At 35.5% G+C, this 23,489-nt stretch overlaps 1 long non-coding RNA gene across 1 annotated transcript in view; it reads left to right on the top strand.

The window, feature by feature from the left end:
• The window catches only part of LOC146760962 (uncharacterized), a 49,087-nt gene extending 45,461 nt beyond the window's left edge, over window positions 1-3,626 (top strand). Inside the window, exon 3 of the long non-coding RNA XR_014945189.1 lies at window positions 1,783-3,626. This is a non-coding gene — a long non-coding RNA (uncharacterized LOC146760962). The remainder of the gene's footprint in view (window positions 1-1,782) is intronic.
• The last annotated feature ends 19,863 nt before the right edge of the window (window positions 3,627-23,489 follow it).

Raw genomic sequence — 23,489 nt, 5'->3', positions numbered from 1 at the left:
AGGCCTATATCTTCCTTGATAGTTGATTGTCTACACAGAGCAGAATCTCTCTCCTGTTCAGGTACAGTGTGGTTCTCTCTTGTTCAAGTACAGCTCTCCTCACTACAAGAAAGACACTGAGGCTCTGGAATGTGTCCAGAGAAGGGCAACCATACTGGTGAGGAATCTGGAGCACAAGTCTTATGAGGATCAGCTCAGGGAGCTGGGGTTGTTCAATCTGGAGAAGAGGAGGTTCAGGGGAGACCTCATTGCACTCTACTACTTCCTGAAGGGAGTTGTGATGAGGAGTTTGGCCTCTTCTCCCAGGCAACAAACAGGATGCAAGGAAATGGCCACAAGTTGTACCAGAAGAGGTTTAGATTAGACATAAGAAAAAACTTTTTCTTTCAGAGAGTGGTCAGGCACTGGAATGGCTGCCCAAGGGAGGTGGTGGAGTCACCATCCCTGACAGTGTTCAAGAGGTATCTGGATGAGGATATACAAGATATGGGTTAGTGGTTTGCTGTAGCTATGGTAATGGGAGGACAGTTGGACTAGATGATCTTGTAGGTTCTTTCCAACCCTGTGATTCTATGGTTCTATGATATAACATTGGCCAAAATTTTCTGAAGACTAAGTCAAGTATTTAGGATTTTATTCTCAAAGTTCTCAACTCTCACTTCATTCATTAGCTGCATAATGAAGAACTGTGAATCATTTATAAATGCAGTTCTAGCTGTTGCCAATTCTTAACTACTGCTGGGTATGGAGAATAGTTACTGATCAGTGAAGATGGAAATACTACAGCCAGAATGCTGGAGGATACTTAGCTATTTACTGCCCATATGGCTTTGCTGATTAGGCCTTCTGGTTTCATCTTCCTTTGTGTATGTGACTGTGAAGCTAACGAGTGGCTTCAAAGTTTCTTGATTTCTGTTTGGTATTGCAAACAAACGTGGCTAAATAGCTCCAAAATTAGTAGTGCTTACTACTTAAATAGAGTATTTGAGCTGCCATCACCGAGGAATTTTATTTCATTCTTTGCTGACAAGTATAGCAAATTTCATTTTGTACTTTTGACAGTATGTAGTGCATAGGCAATGTGTGCTGTGTTTAGAAGAGATGCACATCATCACATGAAATATTACCTGTCATTAGAGCCTTCATCAGTCACATCTGACTGACGTGCATCAAATAGAATGAATCCCCATTTCTGGAATATAAATTGTTTAATCAAATGCACCATCACATAAAAACTGTGTTGAAAATCATAGTAATATACCCACTATTTGAAGCTATACACATAAAACTGCAAATAAAACTGATAATAAACATCAATATAAAGAAGTGTATGGCCTATGTTATTGCAGAAATAAGTAATATAAAACGATGTGACTTATTAATAATAACTAGTATTTTTTTTTTCAATATTAATAGTGTAACAGACTCTGTTTCTTTGTTTTGTTTTGTTTTTTAAGCACAAATGTCACAAAACTTAACACCAAAACATAGAGTTAATTTGACTGGTGATCTTAAGGTAATGCTACTTATGCAATAGTCTGTGGCTCACAAGGATGGATCTTCTCTTCTTGGTATAATGATGATTCCCAGGAGCTGAGTAAGCACATTTTTCTTTTCCTGGTGTTTTTGGTGACATGTTGATGATGAACCTCAAACATCAGGTTTTGATATTTGTAGGAAGTGCTATTTACGCAGTAACTGTGGCTAAGAAATTATAAATTATTTTCTATGTGATTCTGAACTTTTTTTTTTTTTTCTTTCTTTTTTTTTTTTTTTTTTTAGGTAACTATGAACATTCAGTATTGTATGCCACTGTGTGGGAAACTGCTGATCACAGCCTGAACCTCAGGTTGACCACCTGAGGCAAGCAATGAGCCAGCTGTGGGAGCACAGGTGAAGGTAATTCAGCTGTGCTCCTGGAAGGGGGGAGCTTGGCTCCACCTCTTCTAGACCCCATTTAATGGCTGACTGCCACTGAGGGATGATCTTTTTCCCTGAAGATTTGAAGATTCTTTCTCTGTGGTGTTTATCGTGAGCCTTCAACACTGGTGAGCATTTCCATTTATTATCACTTATCTTGCTATCACAGTAATGTTTTTTAATGAAGCATCTGTTCAGATCTTTGTTTACTTATTCATTGTATGCTTATTGACTGTACAGCCATGTTATCTGAGCAATAAGCCCCCTCAGTGTTAACTATGTAACTACAGAATTCACCCACCTAGATTTTGTTAAGCATCAAATGAGAGAGGTTACTTTTGATTGAAATCCACTAATGTTTTTTCAGAGTAGCTGCAGGTTTTACTCATCTATGTTTTGCACAGAACTAGCCAATAATGTTAGTACTCATAAGTCTTTCTCTCTTATGAACATTTTGACTTTGTGAATGTGATTCCACGAGTTATTGGTATTTCTATATTTTTGCAAGGAAGGTATCTCTGTGCTACATTTAATCAAAGAATGAATTAAATTATTGAATTGTTTTCAGATGTGGCAAAAAAACATTCTTGTAAAGATTGAAATCTACTGTCAGTCGTTTATACAAGTATCATGAATGACCTTTCCTACACAGATGAATACAATTTGAGTGAAAGACCAGAATTCAAATAAGGTTGATTTGTTTACTGTAAACATGAATAATATGGTGAGCATTTACATGTTCATTGAGTTATTTATTAAGAAGTTCAAATGGAAAATGTGAAAACACTGGCGTGTAATTTACTGCAATGAGTTTATGCATATGAAAGTTAAAATTAACTGAAAATTATTGTAATGGAAATGACATTTACTGCAATAAAAACACTCATAAGAACAATTTTGTCAAATGAAAACACAAACTAAAATTACAGATTTCAGTTCTTCTGTTACAAAGAAACTTCTGTACGAAGGCTTTGCAAAGGGCTGTTGGCAGTCCAAATAAATGGACCAAGTCTGATAGCCTGATATTCAGCTGGACTTGGTACTGGATCCAGCACATAGGTGATAGTAACCTGACAAACCTGGGAAAGAGAGTCTAGAAAGTTAATCAGCAGATAAGGATCCAAGTGTGCTGGTTGATGGCTTGTTAAATACAAGCTAGCAGTGTGCCTCGGTGGCCCAAAGAGCTAATGGCATTCTGGTCTGCATAGAATCATAGAAATCAGAAGTAACTTGGCCACCGTAACTAGAGAATTAATTATTACCTCTGTACTTAGCACTTGTGAGACAACATCTTAAGTACTATGTTCAGTTTGAGGCAGCTTACTGCAAGAAGAATATTGAGCAGTTTGAGCATGTGCAGAGAAGAGTGAAGGGACTAGGAAATAAATTAGTGTTCTGAGGAGTGACTGAGAGAATGTTGTTTAGTCTGCAGTATTATCCAGGGAGATCTACCTCATTGCTTTCTACAACTACCTGGAAGGAAAGATACAAAAAAGGAATAAGCTTTACAAAAACTTGTTTTTCCTGTTGCAGTAGTGAAAGTGTGTGGGGAAATGTCCTTTCTAGGAGAAAAATTGTGTTTGGCTGCTGGTAGATCTGTGGCTTCCTATAATTGTTTAGTTCTTAGGCAATAACTTGTGTTAGATCTATTTCCATTTTTGCTTGTAAAGAAAAGCAGAACTAGTTAAGACCAAACAAATATGATTAAATATATGTATTTTAATGCTTTGTTCGGGATGAATAGTGCACAGAAGAGTATAACATTCAGAGAAAAGTCCTCGGGCAATTTAAAATAGCTGAATACTGAAGCTTAGGCGTTCTTCTAAGCTACAAGAGAGAAAGTTTGAAAGTGATATGATAACTAGCATGAGAGATCGCTGGTTCCCTAGATTCTTTCATGATTCTCTAATGGAAGTGGATGAAAAATGATGTGAAACTGGGGGAAGACATGGAGAAACATTACATTGCGATGTGTGGTAACACCTGCAGCTGGTTGCAGAAGCAGAGCATAATGGTACAAATATCCTTTTAAGGAAACAATTGGTTGTGGTGGGTGCTTTCTTTAAGTGATTAAGTAACTTGTTAACCAGCGTTATGAAGAAATGAACTCCATTCTTTGTATGTACACCAAGAAAGCAGTCTGAAGCTATTGCATTACCCGTGTGTCTCTTGCAAAGAGGATTGCAAGAAGTGACCCTGAAGTATCATATTAAGCTGAAAATAATTCTACTGATCTTGTTGAAATGACACTTCTTTTTGGTCATGGGAAAGGGGATAAGGTAAATGCCCGCACAAAAAAAAAAACAACGAACAACAAACCAAAACAGTTCGGGATTGGTTTGCAGAAAGAAATGGTTGCAATACTGGTAGGGTTGCCAGCAAAGGCCTTTAGGGTCAAGAAATACATAAGTTCAAGTAAGTAAAATATCAATATATTTCTCATTTAAGAGATTCTTGTTGAATACAGTTTTAGCCAGGCTCTTACACAGCAGAGCACTGCAGTAAATACTTGATTTGAAATATTCAGAAATAAGACAGATTTTCATATATTCACTTACAAGAAGATGATGTCTCACAGTGTCATAGCAGAAAATTAGAGGTGACACTGGTCCATCAGTATTTTAAGCAGCATTTTTATTACAGCTTTTTTTTTTTTTTAAACAAAAAATTACATCATAGGTACCAGATTAATAATGAATATTATCTTCTTGTTAGATTACACTACTACTCATTTCTTGTGATATCTATCAAACATGAGTTGCTTACGGTGTTTCTTTGGAAACATTGAAAGTGTACTCAGGTGGTGGGCAGTTGCCTGCCATAAAATATTACTTTGTTTTATATGCAATATTATTCACCAATGAACAATTAATGAGTCCACAGATAGTAAAGATAAGTGTTTTATTAAATTCTGGCTCAAATAGAAATTTTAAAGCTACAAATCTTCCTTCACCTTGAACATATTTGAAAACATGTATAAATATATTGATATAGGATAGAAGCAATTCATCTAATTTTTTTAAACATCTGCTATTGAGGCCCAAGTGTTTTTTTCCACTTGTGGAAACAAAGGCTCATTAATACTTTAATTTTCATGATTTGAATTGCATGCTACTTAAAGAAGTAACTACAGAGTATGAAGGTAAAATGAGCTTTCGTTGGTACATTATTATGTACATCTGGACATGTTGGTCTGTTTAACAATCTGTTAGCTCTACAGTTTGTATTGGCTAAAAATAGTTATAAACTACGTAAATTTAAATGATCTTCATTCTAAAAAAATGCTTATAGATCACTGGCTGTGACAACGCTTTAAATGGAGATAAATGAATGCCTCAATCTGCTTTTCCTCCTGTAAGAATATTCATTTGTTGTCCCTTATTGCCAATAACGGTAGGGGGAATTCCATGTCATGTTCTTGTTAAAGTGCTGGCAATTAATTGATTGATGTCATTAAGCAATCAGAGCATGCCTATCTGCTGATATCTTATGAGTGCCAAGCATCTAGAGAGGAGTGCATTACTTCATCTGATTTTATAACCTTTTTTGAGGTCCGTGCACGTTAGAATCAGCAAAGACTTCTTTTAATGAGACAGCAGCAGTAGCATAGTTACAAAGCTCAAAATCCATTTCCTATGGATTATTTTCCTCTAGAATATTGATAACTTTCATATCAAGTAAGATACTTTGATTTAAAAAGCAGCTTTTATTTTTTCCTGGATGAAATATGAAACTTTCTCTATTCTTGATGGCTTTTTCTTGCAAAAAGTCAGAAGCAAATGTAGCTGTGTTCCATCACCATTTCATGATCTTGTCCACCATCCTGTTCTCTTTGTGTTAATGGTGTAGTTAGAGTTTGGCAAGCTGTCTATATTATACTGTTTTCTTATTAAAGAGATAAGACAGTAACTCTCCTTTATTCTAGCCTGAAATTGTTTCTCTTGGTGAGAAGTGTAACTGTTACTTAGCTTTCAAATGGAAGTTGCTGGTCAGATTTTGAATTTTCTATACTAATTTACTAGATGCTGTCCGACTCTAATTTACAGTGCTCTTTCTTTTACTAATTCTTAGTATTTTATTTTCTTTTTAACACAGTCTCATCTCCCTAATAAATCATAATTGTCAACTGAGATGTTTTTATTCAGTGGCGAGTTTTGTTTCTATTTTCCATTCTTTCTTAGGTGATGAGTCTGTGGCTTAGCTGTGAATTTCTATATTAGCAATCTCATTTCCAGAAGCACTTCAGTTTTATTAATTGGTTGAAAGAGATGAGGCTAAACACCTGATGTATTCATCTTGTTTGTCAGTACAGATGAAATATAGTATATGTATTGTTTGTCTAACAATTATTATAAAAAGTCAGGAATGTGGTAACATTGTGAAGGGTATGGATAAATAGGTCAAGTGACCATAAGCATGAAGCATGTCTGCAGAGGTAGATGGAATTAGTTCTCATAATTACTAAGGAAGTCCACAACATCTGCTCTATCTTAAAGTCTCAGAAGCCTTTAGGCAGCAATAAAGTTACTAATGGCAGATTGAGGTTTCACTTGCTCTTAGTATAGTAGACATTAAAACAGTTTCTGTGTCACAGCTGTCTGTCAGTTGACTGCTATTAAAAATGAGGTATGTTTAATTGCCTGAAATATTTAAGTGTTTAATTGGGAATTCTAATGCTAGAGTTTAAAAAAAAAAAAAAAAAAAAAAAGTAAAATGTTATTACAACGTGGCTTAGATAATAACTAGTTAAGACTCTGGATGCAGACTAGTGCACATAGCATGAGGAATAAGCAAGACCTAGAAGTCATGGCTCAGTACTGGCAAAAGTGAAACCTGGTGGGAAGGGTCCTGTGTTTGGTGTGTCATGATGGCTCTTTAGAAGGCACAGGCAGAGTATATGAGACAGTGAGTAGAGTTGTATGTGAGGAAGTGGCTGGGCTGCGTAGAGCTCTCTGTTGGCGATTATATGGTTGAGATCTTGAACATAGCTTTAATTTCTGAAGTTCTGTCAAGAATCTCTGTCTAATTCATTTGTCTTTGAGTCATTTCTGCATGTGCTGAGCAATACATACAGTTTCTGCATGCATATCATCTGGTGTTCTGAGAAATTTTTGCTAGCATGAAGGTACTTTTTTTTTTTTTTGTGCTAAGATAGACTTGTTAATATGGAATGCTAATGTTTATCTGATTTTCATTAGGAATTCTATTTTGCTTGTCTCTCTTCATTTAATTTCAACCTTGCGCTGTATTTCTATGCTGCATTATTAAAAATTAAGTAGCTAGTCCAAAAAGAAAAAGAAAACAACTGCTTTGAAGCATGGAAAGGAAATGACCTTTTATCCCTTTTGCTTACAGACCTCTGCAGTTGCTGTGCTGCAGAGATTTTACTGAAAGATATTGCTGGGGTATAATACGATACACAGCGCAGCTGGATGCAGTCTGCTTGCCATGCCAAATACATCTTGCAGCAGACAAGAGGTTTAAAGGATATACCCATGAGGGACTATTAAATGAATGCAACTGGAGAGGCAAGTACAGGAAAGAGCCTTATTCTAAAGATGCAGTGTAAACTAAACATCCATGAGCAGCTGCTGACATTAAGACAAGCAAAGAATAACTTGGTTTTCTATGGAATAGACAATATAATGAAAAGGTGTATGTGATGGTGTCCATCATCACTGTTCAACAAATAAACTATTTCTTCAATTTCAGATATTCACTGACTTAGAAGAAGTTTCTGAAAGAGTGGCAAGAAAAACTGATTAAAGAACCTGGAAAACTTGTTCTTGTTTGTTTGTTGGTGTTGTTGTTTGTTTGTTTTGTTATAGCTTTCAAAGAGATCTGAGGTTTCAGCTTAACACTGAGAGGACCACAGAATGCATCTGCGAAGCATAGAGATTAGTTGCATAGGGAATCACAGAATGTGCGATATCTGGATTTTACTACTTGATACAACACTGAATGTTATGCATGCTAGTAGCTTCTGTTCTACTTCTCCTCCATGTTAAAAGGGTATTCAGAGTTAGGTTATAAAATGTTTTATGACAAGCAAATTCATGTAAGCATCCTTGTTTCTTGAGTTTACCACTTTGTGAAAGGAGTTAGATTTGTTTATAGGAAGCAGAATAAAGGAGCTAATAACTGAGAGGAATTTACATTCCTGAGGAAGCTGGTGAAATTGTGTGAAGGTCTTTCAGAAGCTACAATCTGCTCATTTACTGCGAGATAACAATTCTTCACTGAAATACAAAGTAGACAATGAATTACTGTTTGAGGCAATACGCCAGCATAAGAAATATACATAGTAATGGGGGGAAGGCAGTAGGAGGTTCTTAGACTTTTCCAGTGTATTAGGTCTAACATCTAATATTATTTTCTCCTGTGTTTTTATGTCCCACAGTAGGGGCTTTCACATTCTAAAATTTGGAAGAATGTAGTTACGTTTTATTAGAGTATCATCATAATAATTTAAGGGTTTTATAAATTATCACACATTTGTCTAAATTATGACAAGACTAAATTATGTTATCTCTGATTTTGCTGAAGTGAGATTGCTTCTCTTTGTCAAATTTATCACATTTTCTTTGGTCTTAGTTACTATAAAATGCACAGAATTTCGAGTAATGAATCACATATCACTTTCTGAAATTAAGGGAAAGAATTTTTCTTGTATTTGACCAACCATTCTTACACAATAAGATAAAGAACCTTAGATTTATTTTTTTTTATTAAATACATATCTATACTCACATACATATAGGTTGCTCTGAAAGTAATACTTTATTTCCTGAAAAAATACAATGGATACAAAGAGCTTAATGGCATATTTGGTTGAACAAATATTTAGTTATTTTTCAGTGCAGTCACCAGCATTAGCTATGCAATTTTACCAGTGATGAATAAGAGTTTGTATGTCACACACATATATATCTGTACCAATGGGGATGACCTATTGTTTAACAACAACTATGATAACATCCTTACAAGGATAAGGTTGCCCATGCAGTCCATCATTCATCATATTAAACAGATGGAAGTCAGAATGTGTCAAAACTGATAGGATAATCTGGTCAAGAATGGTAATGTGCTCCACAACTTTCTTCCTGGTATTGGATTTGCAAGAAATAGGTTTGTTATCTTCTCTGACCTCACTCTGGAAGTCTGAGCCTTCAGCTTAGCTGGCATCATGGTGCATCAGTCAGAGCTGATTGTTTTCTGGGTTCCAGAAAATCTGGAAGGATCACTGCTGGATTGCCATTAGTAAATTCACTATTTACTAGTAAACCTTGAGATATTAGCACTAAAGCAATTAACTAGCAATTCACTGGGTGTGATTTGCAAAGTAACAGAGGCAGGGTATCTTACTCTAGGAGGTGTGGCTGCTAATGGGGAAAGAAGGGAAAGAGGGTAAGGCAGATCTAGAATGTCTCTTTTCAACAAAGTGGTGACAGAGGACCAGGTTTATATTCTTTTTTGTAGTGAAACTGAGTTATACATACTGGTAGGCATCCTAGTAAGGCTTGCTGTTAATTATGTGGGGGTGTTGGTACTGAGACAAATGGTTGATACTAAGGTGAAGTTTCTCTTCTGACTTTACAGAAACAACATGAGCTGGGAGGCCTCCCATCCCAGCTGCCATTCTGTTGCTGTAGTTGCCAGTCCATAGGGTAGGTGACCATTTGCACATCTGTATCTGTCTGGTACTTTGGCCAGAGAAGCAAGTTTGTCAATTCCTGCTGTTGTTCAAGTTCCATGCAAGATAACCACGTTGAATAAATCATATTCTTGCCTAAGCTGCAATTCTTTGCTGACTCTATTCTAATAGACACAGCAAGCCTTGTGATTTTCTATAATATTTTTGTGTCTAGCAAACATTTACAGTTATTTTAGAAAAGATTAAACAATTTCAGAAAGGGTAGGAAATCAAAACTCTCATACTCAAAGGCATAAACCAACCTCTGAAGCTAAAAAAGCTTTTCTTACTCATTTCCTTTCTATATTAATACTTTCTAATTCCTTCTGAAGCACATGGCATTGCTCCAATTGGAAATAGGATATCAGACTAACAAATGCACTTTCCTCTGTAGTATTTTCTCATTACTTCTACATGTGTTTTCTTCAGTTAAATATAATTTAATAGAAAGAGTCTTGTGTTTACCCCTACTATGGCTTGTTGTAATCATGCTGTAGTGTAATAAAGATGGGAATTGGGAACCAATTTATCATTCTTTCCCACGTAATACATCCTTTTTTTCTCCTTTCATTTAATTAACCCACCAACTTACCACTAGGAATACAACATTTCAATGGTGAAATGTGCTTCACAGCATTTTGCCCTCTGTGTTTCAGTAGATGTTCAGCTCTGTCCTGAAAAAAGTCTCATGTACAAAACCAAAAGATATAAATCCTTAAATGACAAATGAGTGTGAGCTTTCACCATGGCACCTGGTTGTAATTTCTTTTTGTATCCATCCATGAAGATATTTTATATTCATCTGGTGTAAATTTCCATTCCCAAGTGTATGACTTCTGTGAAGAAACTAATTTTTTTATTATTCATATGTGATATTTACTCTTTTTTGTTCTTGGCTAACATTTCCTTATGCATAGTAGAGGATTTTCCTGCACTGTGATATGGATAATGTTGATACTGTTAGTAGTTTCCCTAAGACTTGCATTTACCTCTCCTGTTCCCAGTCTGTTCAGCTATTTCTAATGTTTTGTGCTCTGTTCCCTCTTATAAATAGAGAATGCTATTTCTATATCTAAGCTTTCTGACTAGTTGTCAAAGGCACATAGGGCAGCAAGCCTCCCTGTTCTCTCTCAGAGGTAATTTTAGAATAATGTTCTCCCATTGCTATGTTCCTGGCTGCCAAGTTCAAGACTTTGCTCTTTTGTGCAATATGGAAGAGGGAGGAAAAAAAAAAAGAAAACAACAACCAACAAAAGCCCTAAAAACAGAAAACTGCAAGCCAAGGAGAACTTGCCAGTTCCTGAACAGACAGTTTTACATTCCAGAATCTGAAGTAGGCAGAAGTCTATCTAATTTGCACATCTATCTCATGTAAGTCAAAGTGGAGTTGTAATTGGGCAGGTATGTTGGAGTTACTCCATCTCAATTGTGGATGGTATGATTCCTCTAAAATGCTGTGTCTTAGTAGCTTACTCTGTTAAGAGATCCCTGTTGCAAAAACAACAACAACAAAAACAAAAACATACCAACAAAACCCCAAAACTGTATACAGCATAGTTGCTTCCTGCTGAGTCTTTGGCTTTCACACGTGATTGCTATAAATGCAGTGGAAATGTCTATTGGTTACTTTCTGTGTCAGATTCTTTGTGTGGGGAAAGCATTAACTTGTCCTACTATTATAACATATGAAACTTTGGTGGTTCAGATAGTCAATAATATTATTTTTTCTTCTCATTTTCCTTACAGCCCAGGTAAGGGGTTAGTTCACAGTAATTAGTAAGTTCATTCACAGGATTGTCCATGTGTGATCATGAAATATATTTGGCAAGCTTTTCAGCCATACAGTGGTCACTGTCAGCTGAATACTTTTATAGTTAGCATTTCTCCAGCTGAGCCTTCTCTGGTTCAACACCTGATAAAACAAATGGAATCGTTCACAGTGGCTTCAGTGGGATCAGGATCCTGTCCTTACTGATTACTGCCTGTAGACCTAATGGATTCTGCTACCAAACACTGTCTCTTGTAAATGAGCACCTTTACAGATGTGTTGGCCCTTTGGCTCAGGAATCATGCGTGTTTGCCATTATCACTCTCTTCGGTGATGTGAAAGCTGGTAATTATGTTGCTAGAAGCATAGCTGAAGATTTTTAAAGCAGTATTTTTCTTATCCCTTAAAGTAAATATGTAATGCAATGATGTGGGACTGTACTGCTGACAAGAGAGAGAAAGACCTTTCTTTGCTGTTACTGCTGACATATCTGGAGTGAGTTTTCTAAATGCTTAAGTTCAGTTTTGACACCGTGTCAGTATATAAAAGGGAGAGTGTTTCCAGTGAGCGTCTAATATTTAAGTCATTCCCATCTCTTTGATGTCAAGGTGTGTGTGTCCACATTAAGTGCTCAAAATGATAGACAAAAGTACTGACCTGTCTGTCCTCTAGAAAGGAGACAGAAAAGGCACTCTAGAAAGTGACTGAATCTGGAAAAATCTGAATTGCTTCTTAGAGACTGTTGTTTGTCTCTCTTGTCTAAATAAGCTTTGAAGAAAACAGCGCTCTTTTTTAGCCATCTAGTAGGTGCCTAAAACTTAGTGGAATCAGACTGGGTGTAGTTCTGGAAGGAAATCGTGGAACCACTCATGACATTATGCCTCAGGCATCACAGAACATCCTCATAGGAAATTTGCCTGAAAACCTTAATTGAAATCCAAGCTACTTGCGAACCACCAGCCATCCATCTCACTGAAAGTTTATTAGGATGAATTGTATGTTGCTCCTATTTTGTGTGCCTTCCACTGGGAATAGCACTGCATGGGAAAGATTTTGACCGCATTAGCTTTTTCTCTCAGCGAGCGTTTCTTTCAAGTATTGAAATTCTGAGAGTATTGATTATCTCTGTCAGATCACTCCATGCCTTACTGTTCTTAAAATTTCTCAAGGAGTTAAAAAGAAATGAAACTCAAATTACAGATCATTTGTAAGCACAGTGGAATCTATATCCTATTTTTGCAATGTGAAATATATTGGTTTTGACTTTGTGGGCTTTGATTATTTTTTTTTCAGTCATCCATGAATCCCTATGGTTTATGTTCTCATTACATTTTTTTTTTTTAAAACATAAAAATTCAGAAGAATGGTCAAAAGAAACCAGCATACTTTTGTATAGTTTCTTCTGTGGTTCACTTTAGTGCTGTTTCTGAAATGCGTGCTTGCATAAGTTTGCTGAGGAAGGGGATGTTTAGGTTGGTACTGTTATTAAATTGCGCTTTAGAAGATGATGTTCATTGATGGGCCTGTCACTGTGGTTCAGAAGATCACCCAGCTAACCATTAAGCCAGATATAATGAAGTGTTAATGTTTTAGTTTTTGTTTATGTAAGTTAAAATCAATAAGAACGATGTGCTTATTGCAATTGTAGTGATTGCATAAATCTGTAAGGCACTGACGTATATCTGTGGAAATGTCAAAGGTTCAGCTCATCCCTCACTGCACTGAGGTTGTCTTTTCACAGAGCTTGGATAGATGGCCTAAATAAAGATGTCTGGAGTTAGATTTACTTTTGATTGATGATGGGGGAAACTCTCTTCTGATTAGTAAACCTCTGTCTCTTTTCTTAAGATCTGATATTGATGTTTCTCATAGAATGAGGGAGAGATAAAGGATAATGCTCCTTTCTTCGTCTTTTGCCATAAAACATCATAGTGTGTATTTAATTAAACCAAATTTCCATTTTAAGACTTTTTTCATTTGGGAAAAGAAAACAATAACAACAAAACAACAGTCAAGGAAAAAACTCGTCAGTTCTGTGCTACTATTAATGCTTTTGTCTTACCTAGAGACGCGCTGTTGCCTCAAACTGCAGACCAGTTTAATACAATTATTGGATATGCAGAGATTGAAAACTAGCAAACCATACCTTAAAGTATAAAGCAAGCAAACAAAAATTAATTTGTCATGTGTGAATAAGCAAAAAGACTACATTTATTTTTTCATAGTTTTTGATCCGGTGTCTAGTTAAGTGTAAATTCATATTGAGTGTTGATAATGCAGCTGTCTTGTTTCTATTATATGGTGTTTAATGTAGATCAGAGTATGCCGTGCTAGTTCCCATAAGGGGAACTTGGAGCTAGATGTGCTGTGAACAGTTGCGTAGATCTTTCCTGCTCTCAAGAAGGCTGCCTAAAAGTTAAGATTTGGAATTACAGGGGCAATTCAGAATTCCAAACTGTGGGAATTATCTTAATGACATGTAATTAACTCAGTTAAGGAAGTATGTAAAGAACTAGGAGTGGAAACACATTATGTAGAAAATGAGAAGGGTAGAGTATTGAAAGCATATTTGAACTCACTTCTCACTAATTATTATTTTTTAACTTAGATGTTAACTGTGTCCACTTTATTTTAAGTTAATTGGATTCTATAGCTCCACTGTCATAATAAACCTTCATTTCTTGGAGATGGAGCAAATTACATTCAGAGCAATGTCCCACTAACAAACAGTAGGAGGTAGCATTGACTTTGTCTACACTAACTGATAGTAGTGCGGGGATATATATGTAAGAATATAATATGTTTTCTACAGGTAGCAAAATGGAGATGAAATTAGCCTGGAAGCAACTGCTGGTCCTTCTGTAATATAATTGATGTACTCTTCAAATTTATTACTAACCAATATCAGAGAATCAGCAATTTCTTAAATACATGAATAAATTTTCTTTAAAAGAAAAAAGTCATACTTAATATGAATGTTATGTTACTAAGACCAAATATTGCTGTCATACCATACAATTATCTGTCCACTGTAGTGAGTAAATCTTGTTTCTCTGATTTATCTGATATTCAAGCCTCTAAGCATATACATTGGAGAACATTCAGGTCACAACCTTAAGGAATTTTGTACAAAGAAGCATGTTGAACTAGCTTTTTTTTTTTTTTTTTTTTTTTTTTTTTTTTAAATTGAGGTGGATATTCTGTCCTGTTTCCCTACACAAGTGCTCTTTAGAAAAGGTTCTGCGCTGTTTCCCCATACAAGTGCTCTTTTTTCCTCTATCAAGTCACTTTTGTGGCACGTTGTGGACATCCAGATTTGCATAGTTATGCATTACAAAACAAGTGTTCCATGTAATATGGAATGTTAACTGCTTTATAGTCACTTAAGTTCAGAAGTGTTTGAGTTCTTGCACTGGTTTTCATTTCAGCTACATCCAAATGTTAGCCACCAAGACTAGGGAGCTAAATATATCACATCTCATTTCCACTCACCTATATCATTTGTATATGATTGGCTTTAGGAGCTGGGGAAGATTTTCCATACATCCTGGTGAGCTACCAGAGCCATCTGAGGTTTTGTCATTTACTTACTGATTCCCAGTTGTCAAATTATGTCAGCCATTAAAAATAGTTTTTTAATCTTCTTTCTGTCTCTTGAAACTAGAGAAATCGTTAATTATTTTCTCACTTAGAGCAGGAAGAATAGCTTAATGGCTTAATGATTGAGAAATAAGTAGTTAATAAAACACATACCAGAGAAACACAGCAAGGTTCACTGGCTCTCTTTAATTGTCACATTTTCCTGTTCAATCTGTATAATCTTGCAAATACTGCACCACATTGCAGCTGAGTTTCCATGGTACTCTACAACCTAAGTAGTAGGTAAAAAAGAGAGATTTAGAAAGGGAATTGCTTTTTACTCACAAATGAATAACAGTTCTGAGTAGATATTCTTTACTTATGGTAAAGTCTATTACAGAATAGTGCTTAAGACTTGTAAATAGGTCTCAGTAAGGCTTGTGTTCGTACTTGGTATTGCTAATTTCCCTGGAAAATTGTTTAATTGTTGTGGTAGCCAACTTTAGGGAATGCTGCTCCTATCAAGTTATCAAAACACATATTAGTTTAGACAGGGGCGAGAGCGGTAAACAATACAGAAATAGTGCATAAATCAAGTGTGTGTGTGAGAGAGAGAAAGATGTATATGTAAAGGTCGTAGCCCATACAATTCTTGGAAGAAAACTTTTCAAATTAATCTTTAAAGGGTCAAACAGTGCAAAGAAAGTAACTTGTGTGACACTCTCATTTTATTTATTTATTTATACTTTGATATATATTTTTTTTAAAGTAGCATTTCATGATAGGGTAAGGTTTGAGTCATTCTTTATTTTAACACAATCGTGGCACGGAAGTTTACAATACCATCTAGCAACTTTATAAGCTACTTTTTCCACAATAGTGACCAAGGAATTTGTTCATTACATTCCTTTCCTTCTTTTCACCTTCTATCCCTTCCTTTTCTTCACTAAAGTACAAAAGCAGTAGGCAGAGAAAAGAGCAGAACATTGATTTAAGTTGATTACAAAGTATACCTAGCTCTATTAATTTCTAAGGGATAGAAATTTACCCTTAAGTCTGAAAATTACCTGTTTCTCAAAGCACGTTCATCTTGCATGGCTATTTCAAAAAAAGTAGTAATCAATTTTGCAGCAACGTGCTAGGCTAAGCAAAGCTTTATTTTTCTAGGTGACCAAGAATTTGTAAAACAAGAGCTCTCTTGTTTTTCCCAGTTGGTTGTACAGCATTGTGTATGGTGTAAGGCTTATTTCTTTATGATGTGACATTCTATTAAATATCAGGTTATGTAAATAAGAGTTTATTTAATTAAAAAAAAAATCTACATTTACAAGACTTGCTATATAATAGAGTCATTTCAAAGGCCGTGTTAAATTACAAACAATTGAGCATAAAGACTTGGCTCCTTTTTTTGTTTTGCTTTGTTTTAGACAGTGACCATCCTTCACTTTCTGTATTTGAGTAAATTGCAAAGAATAATTCTTAATAACTGAATGGGGGAGAAGAGAATGAATCAAGAGATAACATTCTTAGAGTGCTCAGGTGTAGATTACAACCGTGTTTCACCTGTACTTTTAAATATACTTTGAACTGGAAATGTTTTTTTCTTTACTATTTTATACCTTGAAGATCATATATAATTCATCTTCCTGCTAGGGTATATATTTTTTTTCTTTCCACCCTTGAACTTGTTTCTGGAAATGCATCTGCTTGCATTAGTTTTCTTTGTGTTGCTATTTTTTTTTATTTTTTTTTTCTGGAAATGGGCTTAGCTATCATTGGGAGGAGAAAATGTAGGAAGAGATGACAGCCAGGTGTCATATCAGTGTCTGAGCCTGGAGTAACACATAATGTTAACTGCCATTTATCTTCTTTAATCTCGTTAATGCTTGGGAAATCCTGCTAATAAGATAATGCAGTTGTATATCCCTTGATGTATATAAATACAGCACTCATTCCAAGGAGAGCTGATTTCAGTCAGTGTCTTAACTTTCCAAAAAATGTTCCCTATCCTGTAATAAAAACTTTCTTTCAGATCTTGACAAAAGGTTCACTGATCCCCAGAGTACTGCAAATGGTGGTCATAAAAAAAGTCCATATTTAGACTCAGTTTGAGCAAGATTTTTCTTGGTATCCGGTTGTGCTGTAAAGAATATGATCAGCCTTGACTGATATGATGCTGATCACTTTCAAGTATATTTATTTATACTTTCCTCCAAAACTTCTTAATAAAATGTACCGTATGTTTGTAGTGAGACTGATTACATCTGAAATCAAAGTATACAACCACATACCTATAAACACTAAACACTTCTTGTTTGCATTGAACATTGAGATATTCTGTGTGTGTGTGTGTGTATATATATATATATATATACACACACACATACATACACACATATATATTTGTACTTTTCTATCTGAAAAGCAAATACTTTGATGTCAACTATTCCTGTAGACATAGTTTTCTTGTAGGAGGTAGCAGGTACAGGCTATGTATCTCAAATACACGTGACCATTTAAGTGATGAATTTTAGAACATGAGAAGAAATTTCATTGGTGAAGAGCAAGAAGAATAATAGGACACGTATAAGAGAAGTCAGAATGACTTGCTGTACTTTACAATGAATTCTTCCCTAAATTCTTCCTTAAAGAGGCGTGAAACTAAACATACTGTTGGAATCCTAAAGATAAAGCTTTTTGAAGCTAAGAAATTCTATCAAGATAATTGAAGTGACCTTGGTCTACTGCAAGTTCTTTTGCAGTTATGACCTTTTCGCTCTCATTTTTTTCCCCCCAGGATTTTAATGAATTTAGTGTGTTTATGCTGCACCGGCACGGGTGGCTGTAGCATCTCATAACTTGAAAGTCTGAGAGGAATAACAATAATTTTCCAAAAATGCAGGTGAATGTTGCTCATTTATACTCTTTCAAGCTTTAGAAACATGGCTCTCACGGTTGCTGGTACTTATTTACAGTCCTGTATGAAGTTAGTAAAACCGAAGTCGTCTCACAAAATCAAACAGGCAAGTTAATATATTGCTGTTCTCCTGTGGAAGTGCTTCCCTCTTCAACAGAGAACAGTGCACAGCTGCGCATTGTGGAATGTCAATCATTAAGCCATATGTTCTATACACTAGTGGCACTGTACATCTGTTATTTTTCCAACAAGTGAACAGGCAGACAGACAGAGTGTACAGGCTGGGGGGTTATATATTAGTGCATGGTTGTCTAACCTTTTGACTTGCCTGGGTCGCAATAAGTGAAGAGGAATTGCCTAGGGCTGCATCTACAAAGGTTGATCTGAGCATAATGTCTCCTAATTGTTTCCATGGAAAATATAATCAATACAAACAGCACATTAATGCTGTTTAATAGAGAAAATACTCGGCTCAAAACACTCTTTCTGTAGAGCCACCATCATTAGTCATATATTTTCATCATTGAACGAGAGCCTGAATGTTGCACCCATGAAAATCTCTCTGGTAAGAGGGGTCTTCTGAAAGTCTGGTAAAGAGGCATGATCAGATTTTTAATTACAACACAATATGTTCTGTTTGAAAATCCATGTGTAATTTATTTATGTCAACTGAAAATGGAGTCACAGATAAACCAAAGAATCTGTTTGTTTTTTTTTTCTTCTTTTTTTTTTCCAATTTTTGAAACTATCTTAAATTCTTTTATCAAAATGGAAAGCAATGCTGCATGTTTTTCACAGTTCACAGGGTTGTGTTTAGTCAAGGTTTAAAATGCATATGCTTATTTGCTATAACTTGAGTTAGCGCTGCACTGCACCCTCAGGGTGCTCGGTTTTCACTCTGGAGTGTACTAATAGCACACCAATGTGATGCATTGCCAGCTGTGCCAGTCCATGTGTTGGGTGTGGTTGATTCAGTGTTATCCTAAGGCTAATTTGCTTTAGCTCACCTGGCTTTGTCACCCAGTAACTTGGAGGTAACACTTTGTTATATCTTTGCTTTAGTTTGGGAAGTAGATTATGTCTGTGATATAGGAACAACAAAAGATGAAGTATCCATTTAAGAGCCCTCAAAGGAAAGAATCATCTCTAACCAAACATGTGTTTAAATGTGGACTGACATTTTTCTTTTTAAGAGAATCAGATGTTTCACATCATATCCCATCAAGAATCTTTACAGTCTGTTCCTTTCTCCTTCCTTTTCTTAGCCAAGAAAGTACCCTGATCATAATTTGAATGAAAATGTTAGACCTTTGCTCAAGGCAGTCATGAGTTTGCACAGCTAATGCATATTTCTGCTATTCTTCTTCTCGAGTAATAGGGAGGTCGTCTTTGTTATTGAAGTGTTTAATTTATGCTTAAATGTGCATTATTGATGCAAAATATTAGCTGGAGAGAACTGTTCTTTGGATGGCTTCCTGCATTTTGAAGACTGGTAAAATACATCTCTTTTGAACATTAGAGTGTTCAGACAAAATGGAATACCTTGATAGAAATGATACCACAATGCTGTAGAAGCAGTTATAAAATTGTGCTCCATTTTTGGGAGGGATACTTGATCAATCTTGTCAGAGTATTTCAGAATATCTGCTGTGTTGGTGAGATGTTCTTCATGCTGTAAAAAGGGGTGGCTGTTTAGAAAGTTTATAAGCAATGTTATATGTAATCTCTTGTGGAAATCGCCAGCCAGCATTGTTTTCTTCCTTATTAATTGCTAGATAGTACTAATGAATAGCCACCCATTCTGGTAGAAAATGTTCTACCACTGGGATTAAATGTTGATAGGGTCTGTAGTTAACAATAAAAAATTACTGAGAGAAAGCAGTGAGAAAGCCAAATTTTGACTCATTTTTGTTTTGATAATAGCTGATCATTTGAAAATGTGCACAACTCACTTGCAATATGCATCCTGAGCAAAATGAGTAAGATTTTTGCTTTATAACTATATTGCACTGGTTGCAGGGTTTCAGTAGGAACCCCACAACATTCACACCTACATGCTCAGGCACTGTATAATTCATGCTATAGGTGAAACTCTCATTAAAATTAAAGGTAGAAGTTTTGAGTTGATAGAGATCATAAAGCTATATACTTCTTTGTATGTAGGCAATCAATATCCTGTTTAATACCTGCTAACATACAATGTTACTAGAACATAGTAACATAACAGTTTGTGATTAAATGTTCATGGTATTACTGTTCATAAAAAGAGTCTTTCACTGCTCTAGGAATTCATCTTGTTCAAAAGAAATATACAGGACAATACAAGTACAGAAACTATAGTCACGTTTTCAGTCTTTATTTTGCAGTGAATATAAGGTAAGATGTTTGCAGAAAAGTTGTTTGCAAGGTTTATGTAATAAGATGGGAAGGTGAAGTTGAAGCTGTGAGCAGGGCAATATGAGAATTGCCAAAGGAGTGAATGATGAAGAAACAGATGTAGAGAGAAATAGTCTTTCATAAGGGCAAGTGTTCTCCAAACATCATTTGCTTAATAGTTACTGTTGTTGTCTGGTGACTATTGAAGCCATTTTGTTTTATACTATCTGCCCTAGAGGGAGGAAATAAAGCCAGAGATGTCACTGCTGATAATCCAACCGTATTTTAATAAAATCTTTTTTGTTTGTTTTTGCTGTTTCTGTTTCTTTGGTAGTGATTGGTTGCTTTAATATGCTGTTGATTTTTTTTTTTTTTTAAACATCTGCTTTTATCCTTCAGATAACTATTTTTTTTTAAAGTGAAAAATTTAAAAATGATTGAAATTTTACAAGAATTTTTATCTTTCTAAAAGATCACTTTAATCTTTAGTTATTACTGCATAAAAATGCAGAGTATATATTTCTTTTTCCACTTCCTCAAATAGATGGCTTTACCAATGGCCTGATATGAAGCATGTTGATATCTGTGGCTATATTTCCACTCATCTCAAGCAACTTTTGTTCTTGGTTCTAAGATGCAGGACTTCGTACCTTGAAGAGTTACAATGGTGTAATCAGAAGACACCTGTAGTTATAATATTACCATAGGTCCTACTAATTTGGCAAAGAGGTGGAAAAAATGGGCTAACAGGAGGGATGATCTAGATAGTAAAAGTCCACTGCTGTAGTTTTGGGGTTTTTCCTTAAATCTTTTTGAAGAATTGGGTCCATCCACATGTCCTATGAATTATGTGAGTTCAGTACTTAAGGGTACCCACAGAATGCGACTCAGCACTACTTGTCATTAGCAGCAATTTAGGAAGGACAGCTAAAAGGCTGCTATGCATGATTTTGCTTTGCCAGATTACTTATGGCAGAGGTGATAATTGTAATTGAGACTTCAGTATCTTTTGTCATGGTAATTACACACTGGATCTCTTAAAAGAATTTAGGAATGCGTACAGCAAAATGTAGATCAGAAGCTTTGCCACAAAGGCAAGGGAAATGAATTAAATTAACTTTTCATTGGGTTGTCTTGAATACTCTGTTAAATAATACAATACAGGTATGCTTCAAAGGAACAAAAAGAGTGCAAAAGCGTATCTCTGCAGCTTTACTGTGTGGAAATCTAATTCATGTTTGCTTAGATTTAGTGTAAGAGAAGAAGACCTTGAAAATTAGACTGTCTTTGTTCCAGTAGTCCTATTTAATTCATACATGACTGCATTGAGAGAAGTCTTGTACCTCCTTGATTTATAGTCTTTCTCTTATATCCTTATCACCTCTGAAGAGGAAAGACTTATCCTCCGCACAGAGGTGGATAATAAGTTGGATAATAAGTCCATACTTGAAAACTGCGGAGACTCTCCCATTTTAGTCAGAAGATTTTTAGTTCTGTTTCAGACACTGAGTCCTATTCTCCATAGAGTTTGTGTAGGTGCTGTTAATTGAAGAATGGAGCAGACACAATGATATGCAAGGTAAGGATGTGACAAATTTTTCTATAATTTATTTACATCATGTGATATTTACATTTTTACACCTTATTGCTTTGTATATGACTCTCAGATGCTGTATTTTCATAACAGAGGTGTAGCAAATCAGTCATAGAGATCTCATTTTAATGAAATCCCTTGGCCACCACTAGGACTGCAACGGACTAACTTCAGAGCAAAGCATAAAAACAGCTGTGTGTTCCTGCTGTTTCCCACTTGCAGCAGCAGAAATGGTTTTGTATATGGAGATAAGCAAGAAAAATATCTAGGTGCATGGCGCAGGGCAGGGTGCATGCCAAACCTATCTTCATTCCTGCTGAGCACAGCAGGTGACTGTAAGTACCAGGGAGCCATAGTGTGCAAAATTAAGCACTTTACTAACTATTCAGTGGTGGAGCAAACACAGCCAAGCGAGTACTGCAGCCAGGATTTATTTCTTCCTTTCTATATTCTGGGCTTTTTCATCAGACACTTAGTGAAATCTGGGCTCTATAAGACATTCAGTATACCATCAAAACATTGTTACGATAAATGGCTGTTGTGAGAAGCAGCAATCTTCCAACAGATGGAAATCAGGAAAGATAGCAGCAAACAATAATAATATTGGTTTGGTAACCAAATGGTATATATTATGTTCAAAATTATTTTGTCCCCTTGTTTTACATTGTATAATTCATGTCATCTTCGCCTCCCCCCTTATATCCTCTTCAATATATATTTATCTGTGTAAGAAATAATTTGTTGCATTTGGAAATTCTTAATAATAAAACCTTGTTCTAATGCAACAATTTTTATTATTAGATAGCATAAAGCTTTGTTAAGGAAGTCTGTATCTGTTAGGAAGCTTTGAAAGTTGAATTATATGCAGAAAATGTGAGAAACATGCAAGAAGTCATTATTTTCCTACCTTTTTCAAACAGTAGCAGAGTAAGTCATAAGATCCGAGTGTTCTTACTCTCAGCTTTTCTGGAACTAGGCTATAAATTTTTATGCCTCAAACTTTAAATAAACTCAGTTATATATCTCTAAAATAGTAATCAATTTTTCCGTAATGATTTTGAATTAAGTGAAGTGTGCCATTGCTTTGGCCTCTGTGGCTACATCAAAGACTGTTCCATCTAAGTAAATTTTCTACCTGCCAGACTCAGTAAAGAAAAATAAATCTCACATTGTTCAGTGGAAACACTGATGTGTTTTATGTGTTTCATAATGCTGCATTTGTTCTAATGTTCCAAAGTTATAGTCTGCTGCACTGGGATATGAATGTGGGCAGCAATCATTTTCTTGATTATGATCTTAAGTCTTAGGGAAGGAAGCTGAAATTGTTTCCTTGTTCAGTAAGAGCAAAGTGGCAGTACATGGTCCAGTAACTGACGGGCCACAGAAGGAAAGATTATAAATAGAAAAGTTATAATTATCCCAAATGCAAAGATGGAGTCTGGATCAAATGTGAGATTTTCCTTTTGATTAATGAAGGTAATTTCTGATTCTGCTGTACATTGTATTGCATCTAAATGCATCTTGAACTGTGGGAATTGACCTTCATGGTGATCTACAATGATATTTTGAGCTTATTAAGCCTGATACATAAATCTAAGTTATAGTCATGTTGCATAAGAAACAGGAAAAGCATAATTAATGG

This window comes from Coturnix japonica, chromosome 4 (assembly GCF_054131305.1).
Source record: "Coturnix japonica strain WE chromosome 4, WE-NBRP24, whole genome shotgun sequence".
Taxonomy (NCBI): Eukaryota; Metazoa; Chordata; class Aves; order Galliformes; family Phasianidae; genus Coturnix; species Coturnix japonica.
This window is presented reverse-complemented; position numbering and strand designations above follow the sequence as displayed.